The following is a 17,320-nucleotide window of genomic DNA, read 5'->3' as shown; positions in this document are numbered from 1 at the left end:
TCAGCAGTGCAGGTTCTTTCCAGTGGGGCTCTGGCTATAGTCCAGGTCTCAGTAGGACCTGGGTATAACTAGAGCCCCACTGATCAAGCACCCAGACTGGGCAGACTGCTCCTCACATATTGAGGAGTCTTAGCAGGTGGAATGAAGCAAAGGCAGGGTTGGCTTGTTTCCCAGCATTATAGCTCCATATCACCTGATCCTGAGTCCTATGCAGCAAGTAGGATCCTGCTTCTGAAGGTACTGCTTCTCTTTGATTTTTTTTCTAAATTTCAATATTCTAACATTAACATTATATGGAATATTTTACTAGTTTGGTGTGGCTAGGTAAGCTTGAAATTAATGCCAAATGTCTGAAGACATTTGTGTAACAACACATTAAATCATAACAACTAATGTGTGATTTCTGAATGTATACAAGTATTAAGAATCTTTCTAAAATGAATGTCTCAAGTTACTGCTTAATTAGTGGACACTGTTGGATACAATATACAAGTAGGAGATTTTCAGAGAAAGAATAAATGTAACCATTTCACTTACAACACAAGCAAGTCATTTCAGGTTCTTACATATATTGTATAATTGATGAAGTTAAAGCATTTAAACATTGTATGTGTGGAATCTGACATGGCACATCAGAAAATGACAGCAGAGAGAAACAATTTCCAGTAAAGATTCATAATAAGCCAACTTATGCCTGAAATGGAGGCTTTCATGTAGATAGCCAGGATATAGGCCCTTGTAGATGGATATAGGATTATCCCCTACTTGTGACATTTTTCCTTTTGATAATTGGAGTCAGTACCAAGGAAAAATTACATTTCCCCTCATATCGATATTCAATTCCTTCCCTTATAATGCAGCACACATTCAAGTGGGAGACAGGAATGAATCAGAATCTGTGAATGATATCTCTAGGTTACCACAGAATTTGTGTCTATTGCTGGAATTGAGATCACTCTCCTTATTGGTTCCTTTTTCATGGTAAATTTTAATGCATATTCTCCTTGGAAAGTGGTAATCTAGAAGGAGAATCAGTAGAGGGGATAAGAACACAGCAGTGTGAGTTTAGATACAAAGTGGTAAATGTTTTCTTGTTCTTATGCCCCTGTGTTATAAGAGATAGGAGCAATATTATGAGCAAATACTCAAAATAATGATGGGGAAAACCTACAGACATCCACAGAAACAGCAGCATTTCCTTTTTATTACCAAAAAGATTTGAAAGGCAGTCTAGTAGATTAAATAAATTAAGAAGTATTACATTTCAAGCATATAATATTATCTTTGGGATAAACTGATACAGGAAAATATCCAAGAGTCAGCAACAAGTTGCAGTTGACAGCCAAGAGTCACAATCAGAAAAGGTTGACAAAAATCGAGGGTTTTCTCTAGATAGCGAGTATCTATTCCCAAACATCAAGACACATGAATAGTCCTTACAACTAAAGTCTAAATTTGACTATTGTTCTTTGTTTAATATGTACTTATTCATTTTACATGGTGACTTTAGCATTCCCTCCATCCTTGCCTCCCAGGACTTTTTCCCACCTCCTTTCTATTCTCCATCCACACCTCCTTAGTATTTGCTCAGAAAGGGGCAAACCTTCCAGGGGCTTAAACAAGAGGCAGGGCTGCCAGGGGTCTGTCTCAAGTGGTGCCATTCTTGTAGATTCATTGGAGTTTCCCTTACATTAGTCTTCTTCCGGATCGCATTGCTAATTTTAGCTCTAGCTAGAAGTAAATGTGTCTTTTTCCTATCATTCCCTCTCACCCTCCCTTTCCTGTTGCATCAGACAGTGAGGAGGGGGGGACAGATGATTCAGTAGCTGTGATGAAATCACCTAGGTTACTACAGGGCTTGTGCTGCATTCGGGCTCAGCAAGCCTGAAGCAAAAAAGAGAAAAAGCTTTAAAAAGTTACAAAAAAAAAAGCCTAAAATCCTTAAAAAAAAACAAAAGGAAAGAAAAGAAAAAAGTAAAAGAAGAAGAAAAAGATCGAGAGAGCAAGTCGTGCTGGGTGCCCGCAGGGAAGTGACTTTGCAAGTTTCAGGCCTGCCTATCTGTCTGCGTCAGTCTGTCTGGTGGTGAGCTGCCCCTAGCCGCAAGGCACACCTTCGTGCCTTGTGGTAGCCCCGCGCCGCGGCTGGCGGTACCACGCGTCCGCTGACCTTCGCCGGGCACCCCGGGAGATTCGGTTTCCCCCTTCCTGGGCTGCTGTAATTGTAAACCGCCAGGAGCCCAGGGCCTATATTTATCGAGAAACGCCTGTCCTGGGGCCGCTGTGAGTGCAGGATCTGTCTGCGGTCTTTGAAAAAAAAAAAAAAAAAATTGGTCCTCTTTGCCAGGGGATTCCCTAGTTTAATTTTATTTTTAAGCCCCAAGCTAGGACAACTGGAGAATACAAACTCCAGGAGAAGGCCTTATTGATTTGAAAGCCTTTTGTCTTGGGGCTTTTGCGGTTCAGTCAGTGCAAGCGTTCCCGCACTCCCTTCCATCCTGCCTGCTGCAGTCTCTCCCGGTGTCGCTGGTGCCACCTGCCTCTGCGCTGTGGTGCGCCCAGGGCTCCTTGGAGACCCTTTTGTCCTGCAGTGAGCCCTGTAAGAAGTCCTGGCAGGGCTAGGGGTGGTGGGGGGTGGGGAGATGAACGCTGCCGCCAGCAAGTTACACCATGGCCTCCCTTGTATGTGGGCGACCTGCACTCGGACATCACCGAAGCCATGCTATATGAAAAGTTCAGTCCTGTGGGGCCTGTGCTGTCCATCTGGGTATGCAGAGATATGATCACCCGCCGCTCTCTGGGTTATGCCTACGTCAACTTCCAGCAGCCAGCTGATGCTGAGAGAGCCCTTGGACACCATGAACTTTGATGTGATTAAAGGAAAGCCTATTCGGATCATGTGGTCTCAGAGGGATCCCTCTTTGAGAAAGTCTGGTGTGGGGAATGTCTTCATCAAGAACCTGGACAAATCTTATAGACAACAAGGCACTTTATGATACCTTTTCAGCCTTGGAAACATCCTGTCCTGTAAGGGTGGTTTGTGATGAGAATGGCTCTAAGGGTTATGCCTTTGTTCCACTTCGAGACTCAAGAGGCTGCAGACAAGGCCATCGAGAAGATGAATGGCATGCTCCTCAATGACCGCAAAGTGTTTGTGGGCAGATTCAAGTCTCGCAAGAGCGTGAAGCTGAGCTTGGAGCCAAGGCCAAGGAATTCACCAATGTTTATATCAAAAACTTTGGGGAAGACGTGGATGATGATAACCTGAAAGAGCTATTCAGTCAGTTTGGTAAAACCCTAAGTGTCAAAGTGATGAGAGATCCCAGTGGGAAATCCAAAGGCTTTGGCTTTGTAAGTTACGAGAGCACGAGGATGCCATTAAGGCTGTGGAAGAAATGAATGGAAAGGAAATGAGTGGGAAAGCCCCCTATTTGTAGGCCGTGCACAGAAAAAAGTAGAACGTCAAGCTGAATTAAACGGAAATTTGAGCAGCTGAAGCAGGAGCGAATTCGTCGGTACCAGGGAGTGAATCTCTACATTAAGAACTTGGACGACACCATTGATGATGAGAAATTACGAAAGGAGTTTTCTCGTTTTGGATCGATCACCAGCGCTAAGGTGATGCTAGAAGATGGGAGAAGCAAAGGGTTTGGCTTTTGTCTGCTTCTCGTCTCCTGAAGAGGCAACCAAAGCAGTCACTGAGATGAACGGACGAATTGTGGGCTCCAAGCCACTGTATGTTGCCCCTGGCACAGAGGAAGGAAGAGCGGAGGCTCACCTGACAAACCAGTATATGCAGCTACTGGCAGGCATGAGAGCGCTCCCTGCTAATGCCATCTTAAATCAGTTCCAGCCTGCGGCCTGTGGCTACTACATGCCAGCAGTTCCTCAGGCTCAGGGAAGACCTCCATGTTACACACCTAACCAACTAGCAGAGATGAGGCCTAATCCACGCTGGCAGCAAGGCGGGAGACCTCAAGGCTTCCAAGGAATGCCAAGTGGCTATACTACAGTCTGGGCCTCGTCCAGCTCTTCGCCATCTGGCTCCAACTGTAATGCTCCATCTCTCGTGGCCTTCCTACTACCACTCAGAGAGTCGGGTCTGAGTGCCCGGACCGCTTGGATATGGACTTTGGTGGAGCTGGTGCCACCCAGCAGGGCTGACTGACAGCTGCCAGTCTGGAGGCGTCCCTGCGTCCATTGCCAGGCCTTGCACCTCGTGTTGCAGTCTCTGCCACTGCTCCCAGGGCTGGTGGCTCCATACAAGTACTCCTCCAGTGTCCGCAGCCCTCACCCTGCCCATTCAAGCCACTGCACACCACCTCAGCCTGCAGTCCATGTCCAGGGCCAGGAGCCGCTGACTGCCTCGATGCTGGCTGCAGCACCCCCCCAGGAGCAGAAGCAGATGCTGGGGGAGCGTTTGTTCCCACTTATCCAGACAATGCATTCAAACCTGGCTGGCAAGATCACAGGGATGCTGCTGGAAATCGACAACTCGGAGCTGCTCCACATGCTGGAGTCCCCTGAGTATCTCCGTTCCAAGGTGGATGAAGCTGTGGCAGTCCTGCAGGCTCATCAAGTCAAGGAATAAGCTGCCCAGATGTTGGGGCACTGCTATTGCCTGCTACTATGCCGGTACCCTCTTAGACAAGGAAAATGAGTCAAAAGTCAAAATAATCCCTCATGGCATTCAGCTGAGGTCTGAAGACTCCGTGGTTGGGTCTGCCGACATCCACACCAAGAACCATAAGTTGCAAATTCAATAGGTCATTTTTCATCAAGAGGTCAATTATGAAGCACCTAGGATTTTTCAATTATGACAATTTATTCTCTGGGTTCTGTCATAGCTCAGGAGGTAACCCTTTTTTTTTTTCTATTATGGGTTCTGATTTTTTTTCCCCTCCCGGGGAATTGGATTTAATGTACCAAAGACTTTTAAGTTTCTCAATAAAGAAAAAAAAATCTCTATAAAAAATTTAAACTGTTTGAATTCAGTCATCCTCTCCATGGAATTTATAATGTGTGGTATAATAGGTACTGTGGCTGTGTAAGAAATATTTACCAAATTTGTGCGACTGACAGGATTTAATTTTTCCAGAACTATCATGGCTACTAGAAAGTAGTTCTTTCCTTTCATTGACATTCTTATGAAGAAAGAACTGAAGAGATATCTCAAGTGTTATCACCAATGTGCTGATGCACACTTGGGTCTTTTTCCTTACTTTCTTGTGTTCTCCATATAGGATGTGATGTATGACCTCTGAGGAAGGTATGTAGTACAGGAGATGCATGCTCTGTTAATTTGAATTATGTGGATGATGACAGCTTTACCTTGCAATTTTCCACACTATGTCTGGTCCCATCTCCACTGATGGATGCTTCCATCCCCATTGTGTGTCCAAAAACACTGCTGCCCACACCACAGACACTAGTGTCTACATTCCCGACGAGAATGTGGGCAGAAAGGAAAAGTGGTTATAAATATAAAAAGAAAATCAGTTACAAGGGATAGATGTATTTATTGTGTTAAAGCAGGACTTATAAGGTCCCACATTTTAAAGCTCATTTGATTTTTAGCAGCTCAGAGGCAGGTACCTGATAATTTATTTGTAGTAACATATAGTACACATAAAAATCAGTCTGCTTGTGTAGGGGTTTCAAAATTTTAGGACTCACTGTATCTTAGGGCTTATGTTTTCTGTATATCAACCTGATCACCACAGTTTTTAAAAACTTAAGGAGATGTGCTATTCTTTTTCTTGATAATGACAACTTTGTTATTCTGCTACATTACACACTGGTAATATACATTTTTGTATTAAGTTTTTTTAGAGTTTTTTTTCTTTGAATTCTCTTTACTCTATAGTTCTCTTTAAGGAGAAGATTAAAGCCGTGGCTTTGATGGCTAGATCCAGCCCATTCCTTACCTTTCCAGCCTCATGGCAGAGGTACAACTTGAGCCATTTTATTGCCACAGCTCTGTTGTGTTTCAAGGTCCCTGCTAGCAAGCAAGCTGCAGCATTCTGCTCACAGACCACACTCAGTCAGACAGCTCCCTGAAAGAGGCAGAGTTTTCTCTGCAGGACAGCACAGAAGTCATCATTTCCAAAGGACACAGCATTTTTCCTGCTATGGCTGGAAACCGAAAAGCATGAGGTCACCTTATTGTCAACACTATTTAAGTGTTAGTGTTTCCCTGGCAGGACCTCCTAAAGAGCTGCAGGCTTTTGCAGGTAAAGCTAAGTCAGGAAGCCTCTCTAAATGAGAGCACTTGCTTGCCAATAGTAAGTAGTGCAGACCATGAAATTGCTTCTACAAAGAAAACATGCTTTCCTCTATTCTTTCCCAAGCTTTCTCCAGGCTTTCTATGGATGCAGTTATCCACGTGGTTGCAATTCTGTAAAATGAGTGGTTTGAGAGAATTTTCTGTATTCTGTCATTCAGTTATTTTTATAAAACACTGATTGGCAAGGCAAGAAGTATAGGCCACTCCAACCAGACAGGAAGTAGAGGCTGGGTGATGAGAACAGAGAATGCTGGAAAGGAAGGAAGCCCATTCCTACCATTCTGCCCAGACCACCAACAAGCAAGATTTAATCTACCTGGCTGAGAAAGGTACTGAGCCATGTGGCTAACATTGTTAAAAATAATGGAGTAAGATACATTATAAGAGCTAATACAAAGTCTAAGCTAATGGGCCAATCAGTTTTATAACTTATGGATAGCTCTGTGTGATTTCTTTGGGGCTTGCCGGCTGTGGGGTACCAGGCAGGACAGAAACCCCAACAAGGAGGACTCAAGTTACAAATTAATTCTCACCAGTGATATCTCTATGTTGCCCAGGACAGTATTCTACCTTTAAATTTATGTGATTCTTCTGCTCCATGCTCTAGTGAGCTGTGACCCCTGGAAAATAACCAAGGGTGACATAAAATCCCTTAATATATTTATTTGTGAATTAGTGTTTAGGATATCATTTGTTTAGAAATTCAATTGAATTAATTTGATAGTATGAGTTGCAGAAGTGAAAATTTTTATATGTTAGAATGAGTTCTTTGAATTCTTCAAGAACTTTATATGGATTAAGTTATTTCATTTTCTCTTGCTGTATTACATTGTCCTTATACTTTATCAAATGCCCCTAGTAAATACGGGATCCCTTGTGTAATTTCATCATCTAATACAGGTGGCATGCACATTAAAAGAAATGTTGAGTAGAAATGTGGAGAAAATGCATGTTTGATTGTTTTTTATATGTTGTATTGTGTTTTCCTAATATGGAATAATAAAACTTACAGATAAAAATTGTGCCTATGATTTTTTTTTCTGATTACATTTGGTTTAAAAATATACTTTTTCTTCCATATTTGCTGAGTGTTTTTATCATGAAAGGGTTGTGGATTTTTTTTTTTTTTTGGTTTTTCGAGACAGGGTTTCCCTGTAGTTTTCTAGAGCCTGTCCTGGATCTAGCTCTTGTAGACCAGGCTGGCCTCGAACTCAGACATCCGCCTGCCTGCCTCTGCCTCCCGAGTGCTGGGATTAAAGGCGTGCGCACAACACCGCCTGGCAGGGTTGTGGATTTTTAAAATATATTCTGTCCCACTCTTTAGGTAATGATGCATAGTTTTTATGTGTGTGTAGCATAACCAAACTCTTTATTTTAATCTTAGAAGAAAGTGTCTTATATGCCCATTGATTTCTTGTTCAGTTTTTCTCCTCTTTTGATTCTGTGTTTCAGTAGTATATTTAGATAAAATTTCATTTTGTATTACTTCATAAATAATTGTTTGAATTTTATATATTTGAGTGCTTTTTTTTAGGAATGTCTTTTAATACCTGCTGCTTTGTGTCACTTAATGGTCACAAAGTGTTGTCAGATCCAATCCACTAATGTTACAGAACTTTTTGAGGATCTTGTAGGTGCTGGAAATCAAATTATTCTTCTCTGTAAGATTGGCAATTGTTAATAGCTGTTGAGCCATCTATTCAAGGCTTATCAATAGTTTTAAGCCATATTGACTTCTAAGTTTTTCTGTAAGTATTCTGTAATTGTTACATTACTTGTTTGAAACCATTTAATTTGTTTTTTGTTCATTCTGTTAACAAAGAAATTGTAAGGATAATTATTTTTCTAAAAACATTAAAAACCCCTGTCAATCTCAATCATGATTTACTCTACAAAAGCACTACATGAGCTTAAAAAGAGACAAGGGCAGATGAGTCTTAGAAAAATATCAACCATGCATCTTCATCTGGATTCTGAAGATTCATATTTGCCTGAAGCTTTAGTGGAGAGGTTTCCTGATGGCATCCCATTTTAGGACCTAGTGTTGAAAAGTAGTTCACACTTTATACATCGGCTCATTGAGAATCCTCATGTTGTTTACCATTTAACACAAGAAGAAGCATCCCTGTGAGGATTGATCATTGAACTGACTCATGAGGTAGCAGCATTTTTGTAGGCATAATTTTTATTTTTTTTCTTTTTGCCCATAGCAGTATAGTCAGAGTGGGTTTTTCTGATAAACATAACCGATAAACACAGATTCTGGCTACATTAGCATTATCAGGTATGAGTTGTACCTCATGGAATAGCACTTTAAATCAATAGAAAGTACTTGGTTAGTTCCACATTTAATCAAAATTAACATATGTTGCCAGTGATGTTCAAGAGTTACTTCTCCCTCAAAAATATGCAGTGAACCTTCCATATCATGAATAGTTGTCAGTATGTATGAAGTTTTTGAGGACAGGACCAATATTCAATTGTGATGACATCAGCAAGAATGCCCTCAGCAATATTGTGAAAAAGTACAGGACTAGAAGAAATCACAGCACTGGAATGTAGTGTAACTTGATATTATATATTAATATTTTAATGGAAAGTGATAATCTAGAAGCAGAATCAGCACAGGGGCTAAGAGCACAGCAGTGTGTGTGTAGATACTAAGTGATAAATATTTTCTTTTTTAATGCCCTTGCGTGACTGAGTTATTCTACCAAAACCCAATTTATCTTCATGTTGCTTGTGGTGGATGCTCTGAAAATGCCTCCTTTACTCATTTCTCATAAATTTATATAATGTCAAACCATTACTTTTCCATGTTACAGCCTAAAACTTCACGAGTAAGTATTAAGTTCTTAAAGTCTAAAGATTATCAAGGTGGTTTATGTTATTTAATTAGATGATGAAAGAGGAAAGACAGATTTCCTCAGTTATCACAGGCCTCAGAAGCTTCAATATGTTGATATTAGTTCTCATACTCATACACGCAGTTCATTTACCTGAACAAAGATCACACCTTTGAAGACTAAGCATATATACTAAAGACAAGACTAGTGATTGGAGAAGAATTCTTGTTATCATTATGAAGAACATCTAGTACATTTTTTAATGTGTCTTTTTTCAAACATGAATACTGAAGAGATTATAAGTATAAATATGCTCTGTGAAACCAAAATTAATACCAAATGCACACAGACAGATTTGAGACATAAATGAAATCTTACAAACAAGTATGTAATTGTTTGGAGTATTCATGCATTATACATTTTTCTTTGTAAAATTAATCACACACCTTATAATTTAATCTTCATGGCATAGTTAGACACTATGAAAAATAGTGATGGTCAGTGTGGGGCTCATTTTAGGTATACGCAAACACACACATACATACACACATAATTGTGTGAGGTGCATATGTGCATATGCACATACATATACATTTCTATGTAAATGTGTATACATTTATAGACAGACAGAATATATACATGGGGAGAATTTATTCATTGCATTTGTTAAGTTTAACATGGTAAATCAGAAAATTAGAGCAACAAGAAAGCAATTGGCAGCCCAGAATAACAAAAAGCAGATTATTTTTCAGGAAGATAGACAGGTCCTGTACCCAGCAACCAAATACGGTTTAATTTCTATTTGCCAGAATTATTTTTGTATTTATCATTTTGAGTCCGAGCCGTAGGGGTAAAATCATAAATCAGAATCCTCTGCTTGACTGGTTGAATCCCACAATCCAAACTAGCAGCTCAAAGGAGGTAGAAAAAAAGGGACAGATGCAGGCTCTGAGTTCACCTATGTAGTATAAGAAAGCCATGCCCCAGGAGGCAGGTAATCACAAGATGCAGGTCTTCCTACAGCAGTTTTGATTTGTTTTGTTTTGTTGATATTTGTAATAAGAACCTAGGGAAATCAACATTTCCCCTATATACATTTTCAATTTCATAGCTTCGGCTGCAAAATGACATTCCAGTCAGGACAAGAGTGAATCAGCAACTCTGATGGAGATCTCTCAAGAGTAACAGCAGGATTTCGCCTCCTTGGTAGAATTGAGAACATTCCCCTTATTGGTTCTTAAATCATGGCTCAGTTTGAATGTACAACTGTTGGTCAATCAAAGCCCAGAATGAGTGCAAATAATAATCATGGGAGTGGTCAGTTCTTGCCAGTCCAGATATGGCTATCGTACTTGGGCCTTAGTTGGAGGACCTGCCTATAAAACCAGCCTGACTGTGAAGATTGGTTAGAGACAAGTAAGACTGTCCCCGATAGGTAGAAGGTGTCAGATGCCTGTGGAAACATCAAACTCAGATACTGTTTAATTCCAGCATTATGGTTCGAAGCACCTGCTTCTTTCACATGTCCTGGAAGTAAGACCTGCGTCAAGCTACTGCTACAATGTATATGCATATTTGTTAAATATATGCTTGTATATACATATTTATATAGTAGAATATTTCGTATATGACTACTACTGGCATTTATACGCATTGGCAGTTTTTTTTTCTGCTTTCCCCTGCAAATCCCTGGATGGCTGTACCATATCCAAATAAATGCAACGTCTTAAGACATAATTTGATCTTACATTTAAAAATACATACATAAAAAATCACAGAATGTGAACATATGATTTGAATATATACAACTTTTAGCATTGATATTTTAGATCGTTAGGCCTATTGTTGTCTGTGGATCCATATATATATTATACATATGATAGATATAACATATATATATATATATATATATATATTTATAACACATAAGGAATGTATGACTTCATGTAATTTGCAGATGATAGTTCTGCTCTGGATCCACAGTCCTCTCTCCCGATGTGTCACAGCCAGGTTAATGTATAAGGCAAAATTTGTTTTCCCAGGAATAGTATATGGCTCCCTTCTACAAGAAAGATAATGAATTTCATTCATGCTTGAGAATCTATCCAGTAATACACAATGAAGGGCTATGAGTTGACAGTTATAGAATTTGGGGAAGATGGTATTTTAATCAAGTGTTTCAGAATTGATCTTGTAGTTCTCTTAGCTATGATATTGACATTAAAAAGCAATATTTGTATGAATATTAACAGTAGGTATTTTAACAGCATCTTAGATATCAATAGTGAAAGACATTGTTAGAAGGACCTTATTTTCAAAAAATAAGGAAAAAATCAGATTTCTTCTGGATGAGGATATTTTGTACACTGGGGGATCTGCAGCAATTGCTCTTATTTCCACATTGTGGGGTTGAAAAAAATGCAGCAGATATCCTTAATGAAACTAAATCTTTTAGTCCAGGTGGAAGACTAATAAAGTTGAAGTTTGTGTAACACAAATTTGCAAATGCAAAGAAGAGACAATCAGAGACAGAAACATAGTAAACAGGTGGTAATCTACAAAAAACATCTGTGGTATCTCTGGTAACTGTGGTAACATCTGAGTTAATGCTCTTTGTGTTCTTCCTATGGGGGTTTAAGTGTCTGCACTACCTTTTAGATGGGATATATCACTCAACCTCCTTCCAATGTATAAATAAGAAACACGGTACCTGTTCTTGGAATTCACACATTATAAAAACCATAAAACACAAGAATCACCTCAGGCAGTTGTCCAGGGCCTAGAGATATAGGGGTAACTGTCATAACTCGAGTTTTACTTACCTGCCTTGCATTCCTTTACTGGTAAAATAAAATAACTGTGAGAACACTGTGTTACTTAGACATTGCGTGATTTAACCCCTCTGCATCCACTAGTAATGTGACAGATGATTTGAGCATACATATACTCTTGGATTCTAGTATCTGACTTTGCATGCATAATTCTGTTATTATAAAATACACAGGACCTAGTAATAATCAGGTCATAGACTCCCAGGGTCAAAAATATTATCAAAGTTGCTTTGTATTTATTCTGCTGATGAAGTTGGAAAGCCAGATTTTCTTAGCTCAATTATGAAAGCCCTGAGAGTTGGAAATGTGCTAGTATAGAGTCCCTATATCCATGCACACGCAGCGTTTTAACCTAACACAGATGTCACAAAAAAGAGAATAAATGTGTACAAGGATGTAGTACTGCATGGAGAGAAATTCTACTGAAGGTGATGTAGTAAATTTTTTCAAAATTACAATTCTCATGTATTAATGCTGAACAGAATATTTTATAAGCATAAATTGGCTCTGTGAATTTAAAATTAATGGAAAATGCATGCAGACATGTGTTTAGCCACACATAAAATCATACAAACAAATGTGTAAACATTGAGAGTATAAAAAGTATTATGAATAATGTTCTCCATAATTAATATTTCAGATTATTTTTTAAGCATCTTGACATTACGATATACAGTAAGCATATTTGGGATGTTCAGAATAGAGCAAGAAGATAACATTTCCATTTAAAAGCTTTTCATATCGGTTACTCATACACACACAAACACACACATGCACATATATGTATGTCTGTATAAACATGTGAGGACAACTGATATTTAAGAACTTAAGAACTTTATTTGGGGAATCTGATATAAAATATCAGAAAATCTCAGCTGCAGGCAGCAATTTTCATTACAGAATCAGAAAAGCCAGATCATAGCAGAAGCACACTGTTTTATAGATAGCCACAGATAATCCAGGTCGTCTGATAGAGGATCACCCCATTCTGCCTAGAAGTTGATATTTTCCTTTTGATATTGGAGTCAGAGCCCAGGGTAAATTACATCATTTCCTCTCTTTCACTTTTGATTTCACTGCTTCTGCTGCAGCATACATTCACAGGGAGACAAGAATGAATCAGCAGTTCAGATGGAGATCTCCAAGAAAACAGCAGGATTTGCCTCCATTGGTGGAATTGAGATCATTCCCCTCATTGGGTTCTTAATTCGTGCTCAATTTGAATGCAGACACCCATTCAATCTAGGTCTCAGTTGGACCTAGATATAACCAGAGCCTGACTGTACAATTGCCCAGACTAGGCAACTTCTCCTCATTTGCTCAGCAGGCAGAGTCTGTGAAAATCAGCAAATGCAGGGATTTTATGATTCCCATCATTATCGCTCAGAGTTATCTGCTCCTGTCTCATGTGTAATAATTAGCAAGCTTCTCCTTAAACTACTGTTCCTCTATTAAGATTTGAACCCCATGTCTCAGTCTTGAAGTGTTGAATCACCTATAAGAAACAAATTCGATGGTGATATGCAAGATACTCACCATAGAACCTTCATCTGGCGATGGATGGAGTTAGAGACAGAGCAAAACACTGGAGCACTGGACTGAGCTCCCAAGCTCCAAATGAGGAGCAAAAGGAGGGAGAACATGAGCAAGGAAGTCAGGAACTGGGGGGGGGTGCACTCACCCACTGAGATGGTGGGGCTGATCTAATTGGAGCTCACCAAGGCCAGCTGGACTGGAACTGAAAAAGCACAGGATAAAATAGGACACCCTGAAAATGGCGGACAATGAGGGCTGCTGAGAAGCCAAGGACAATGGCACTAGATTTTGATCCTACTACATATACTGGCTTGGGTGGGCCTAGCCTGTTTGGGATGCTCACCTTCCTAGACCTGGGTGGAGGGGGGAAGGACCTTCGACTTCCCACAGGGCAGGGAACCCTTACAGCTCTTCGGACAAGAGAAGAAGGGGGAGTGAAGTGGGGGAGGAGGAGGTAATTGGGAGGTGGGGAGGAGGCAGAAATTTTTAATTAAAAAAAAGGAAAAAAAAGAAAAAAATCAAATTCATACTTTAGTATCTGGCCTACACTAGCAAATCCAGGCTCCTTTCTGCCCGATGTGACACACATTGTGCTTTGTTCCTGCATTGTCAGTGTTCATCAGCAACCCTTAGATTCTATGAAAATATCAAACAGTAACCTTTGCAGATGCTACTGTTCCTATAAACGAAGCCATGGGTATACATTAAAATGCATTACAGAAAATTTATATCTTATTGTCTTGTTGCCACATAGGGTCACAGAATCAAATCTCCATGTCAATTTTAAATCATGTGTATTTGGCCTATAAGTATCTATTACAAAAGTACAGCAGATATAATAGTTTGATGCCAAGGTTTTCATCCAGATCTCAGACAACAAATGTTGAAATTGGGAAATGCAAAGGACAGCATCAGAAAGAGAGGAACGATGCAGAATGCTTAGTTATATAAAACCAACATCTCTGGGGTCTCTCTACATCAATATCAGCAACATTTAGTTGTCCTTTCTGATTATCCTATAAATATGTCTTAGAGACTTTTCTTGGTTGCTAATTGATGTTTGATGGCCATTAAAATGTGTTAAGTGAAAGCTTTGTAGAGGTGGTCAAGAGATTCCTCTAAATTTAAAATTTAGGTGGCAGTATTACCTTGCTCTCTGTTTTTGTTCCTGACTCCAGATATATCCATTGTGCACTAAAATTGAATTTTCAATATGGTAGACTTGATCTTGTCAAACGAATTAAATCTAATCGAGTCTACTTCCTACAAAGAGATGTAGTTCAGTGTTTCATCTTAGACATAGAAAATATAAATGGTATATTGAAAAAAATATGTGGGCAAGAGTCATTGCCAAAGACTTTATTGAGTTTGCCTGGTTCTTTCTTTAGAAAATGGTGTTTAATAAATTTAGAAGGTTCCAAAAAGTCAATGTGTAACTACATCATATTGGTAAATGTGAATTTCTTTTTCAAGAGGTGTGATAAAAGAAATAACTCGATGTTCTATTTCATCTTTCCATAGAAACTAATAAAAAGTTTATGCTCGAGTAACCTAAATTGCTTCATATGCAACTTCAAGAAGGCTGCAGTATTCAATGACCTATAAGCAGCCCAGGTTAAATATACTTTTCACCCACTAAAACTATAAAGTCATGATTAAATGGATGCTCAGTCAACAAAAAAAAAATACAACAAAAACTCATCCTATCATTAACATAGTTTAGTGATTGATATTTGCTTTAATTCACCAACCACTAGATGGTGTTCAAATCAATTTTTTGCTTCATGAAATATTTCTTGAAAGGTTTTATTTTTCTACAACAATTCATATAGCTTATCCTTACTGGTTATACAGATAAATTTGACAGATAGTTTCTATTAAAATTTTAAAGAATTTTTTTTCTACATATGTCACTGTACTTTTAAAAATATATACTGTACCAACCCTAGAATGGCTCCCTTAATTAAGATATATAATTCCTTGTTCCCATATCCACTTTTACTATATTCCAAACAACCTATTCCCCCAAGCTCTTCCCATCCTCTACTTCACACTTTTCTCTCCCCATCCCCCCTCCCCCCATCCTACCCCACCCCTATGTTCCCATTTTTTGTCCGGCAATCTTGTCTACTTCCAGTATCCTGGAGGATAACTGTATGTTATTCTTTGGGTTCACCTTCTTTTTGGAGGCAGAGGCAGGCGGATCTCTGTGAGTTCGAGACCAGCCTGGTCTACAAGAGCTAGTTCCAGGACAGGCTCCAAAGCTACAGAGAAACCCTGTCTCGAAAAAAAAAAAATTCCATCTCCTCCCCTCCTCCTCCCCCTTCCCTAACCTCCCTTCCATCCATACTCCCACTCCCTCCCTCTCCAAGCCAAAGAGCCATCAGGGTTCCCTTCACTATGTTAAGTCCAAGGTCCTCCCAGGTCCCCTTATGTCCAGGAAGGTGAGCAACCAAACTGACAAGGCTCACAGTGAGCCCATCCATGCTGTAGAGTTCAAGCTCATCACCGTTGTCCTTGTTTCTCAGTCCTCCTCCACCATCAGCCACATTCAGAGAGTCCGGTTTGGTCCCCTGTTCCATCAGTCCCATTCCAACTGGACTTAGTGGTCTCCTGTTAGATCTGTCCCACCGTCTCAGTGGGTAAACGCACTCCTCACGGTCCTGACTTCCTTGCTCATGATCTCCCTCCTTTTGCTCCTCATCAGGACCTTGGGAGCTCAGTCCGGTGCTCCTATGTGGGGCTCTGTCATTTTCTCCATCCAATGCCAGGTGAAGGTTAGAGCCAAGGGTCCAGCGAAGCAGAGGGTAACGCGGGGGACAAAAACAGGGGAGTCCTTCCGGGACCCGGTCCTTTTTAAAGGACCTTACTCCCCTGGGGCAGCAACGCCCCTGAACGCAGGGATTGGGCCAGCTGCCCCAACAATTTCCTGTCGTCATAAAGGAAACTTCTTTTTATATAGCTTCTCTAGGATTTTTTACGAATTATAGGCTCGATGTCCTTTATTTATGGCTAGAAACCAATTATGAGTGAGTACATCCTATGCTCATCTTTTTGGGCCTGGGTTACCTCACTCAGGATGGTGTTTTCTATTTGCATCCATTTGCATGCAAAATTCAAGATGTCATTGTTTTTTACCGCCGAGTAGTACTCTAATATGTATATATTCCACACTTTCTTCATCCATTCTTCCACTGAAGGGCATCTAGGTTGTTTCCAGGTTCTGGCTATTACAAATAATGCTGCTATAAACATAGTTGAATAAATGCTTTTGTAATATGATTGGGCATCTCTTGGGTAAATTCCCAAGAGTGGGATTGCTGGGTCCTGGGGTAGGTTGATCCCAAATTTCCTGAGAAACCTCCACACTGCTTTCCAAAGCGCTTGCACAAGTTTGCATTCCCACCAGCAATGGATGAGTGTACCCCTTACTCCAAATCCTCTCCAGCAAAGGCTATCATTGGTGTTTTTGATTTTAGCCATTCTGACAGGTGTAAGATGGTATCTCAAAGTTGTTTTGATTTGCATTTCCCTGATTGCTAAGGAGGTTGAGCATGCCCTTAAGTGTCTTTTGGCCATTCGAACTTCTTCTGTTGAGAATTCTCTGTTCAGTTCAGTGCCCCATTTTTTAATTGGGTTCATTAGCATTTTAAAGTATAGTCTCCTGAGTTCCTTATATATTTTGGAGATCAGACCTTTGTCTGTTGAGGGGTTGGTGAAGATCTTATCCCAGTCAGAGACTTGACTCTAGAGGGGTTCCCAGGTCTCCAGGAAGATGCCCCCAGCTAGGTCCTTGGGCAGCTGAGGAGAGGATGCCAGAAATG

General features: G+C 40.1%; 1 pseudogene; it reads left to right on the top strand.

Moving 5' to 3' along the window:
* The first annotated feature begins 2,683 nt into the window (after positions 1-2,683).
* On the top strand, positions 2,684-4,588 carry LOC119802781 (annotated as a pseudogene).
* Positions 4,589-17,320: the final 12,732 nt, after the last annotated feature.

This window comes from Arvicola amphibius, chromosome 12 (genome assembly GCF_903992535.2).
Source record: "Arvicola amphibius chromosome 12, mArvAmp1.2, whole genome shotgun sequence".
NCBI lineage: Eukaryota > Metazoa > Chordata > Mammalia > Rodentia > Cricetidae > Arvicola > Arvicola amphibius.
The sequence above is the reverse complement of the archived record's forward strand: the minus strand, read 5'-3'. Positions and strand labels throughout refer to the sequence as shown.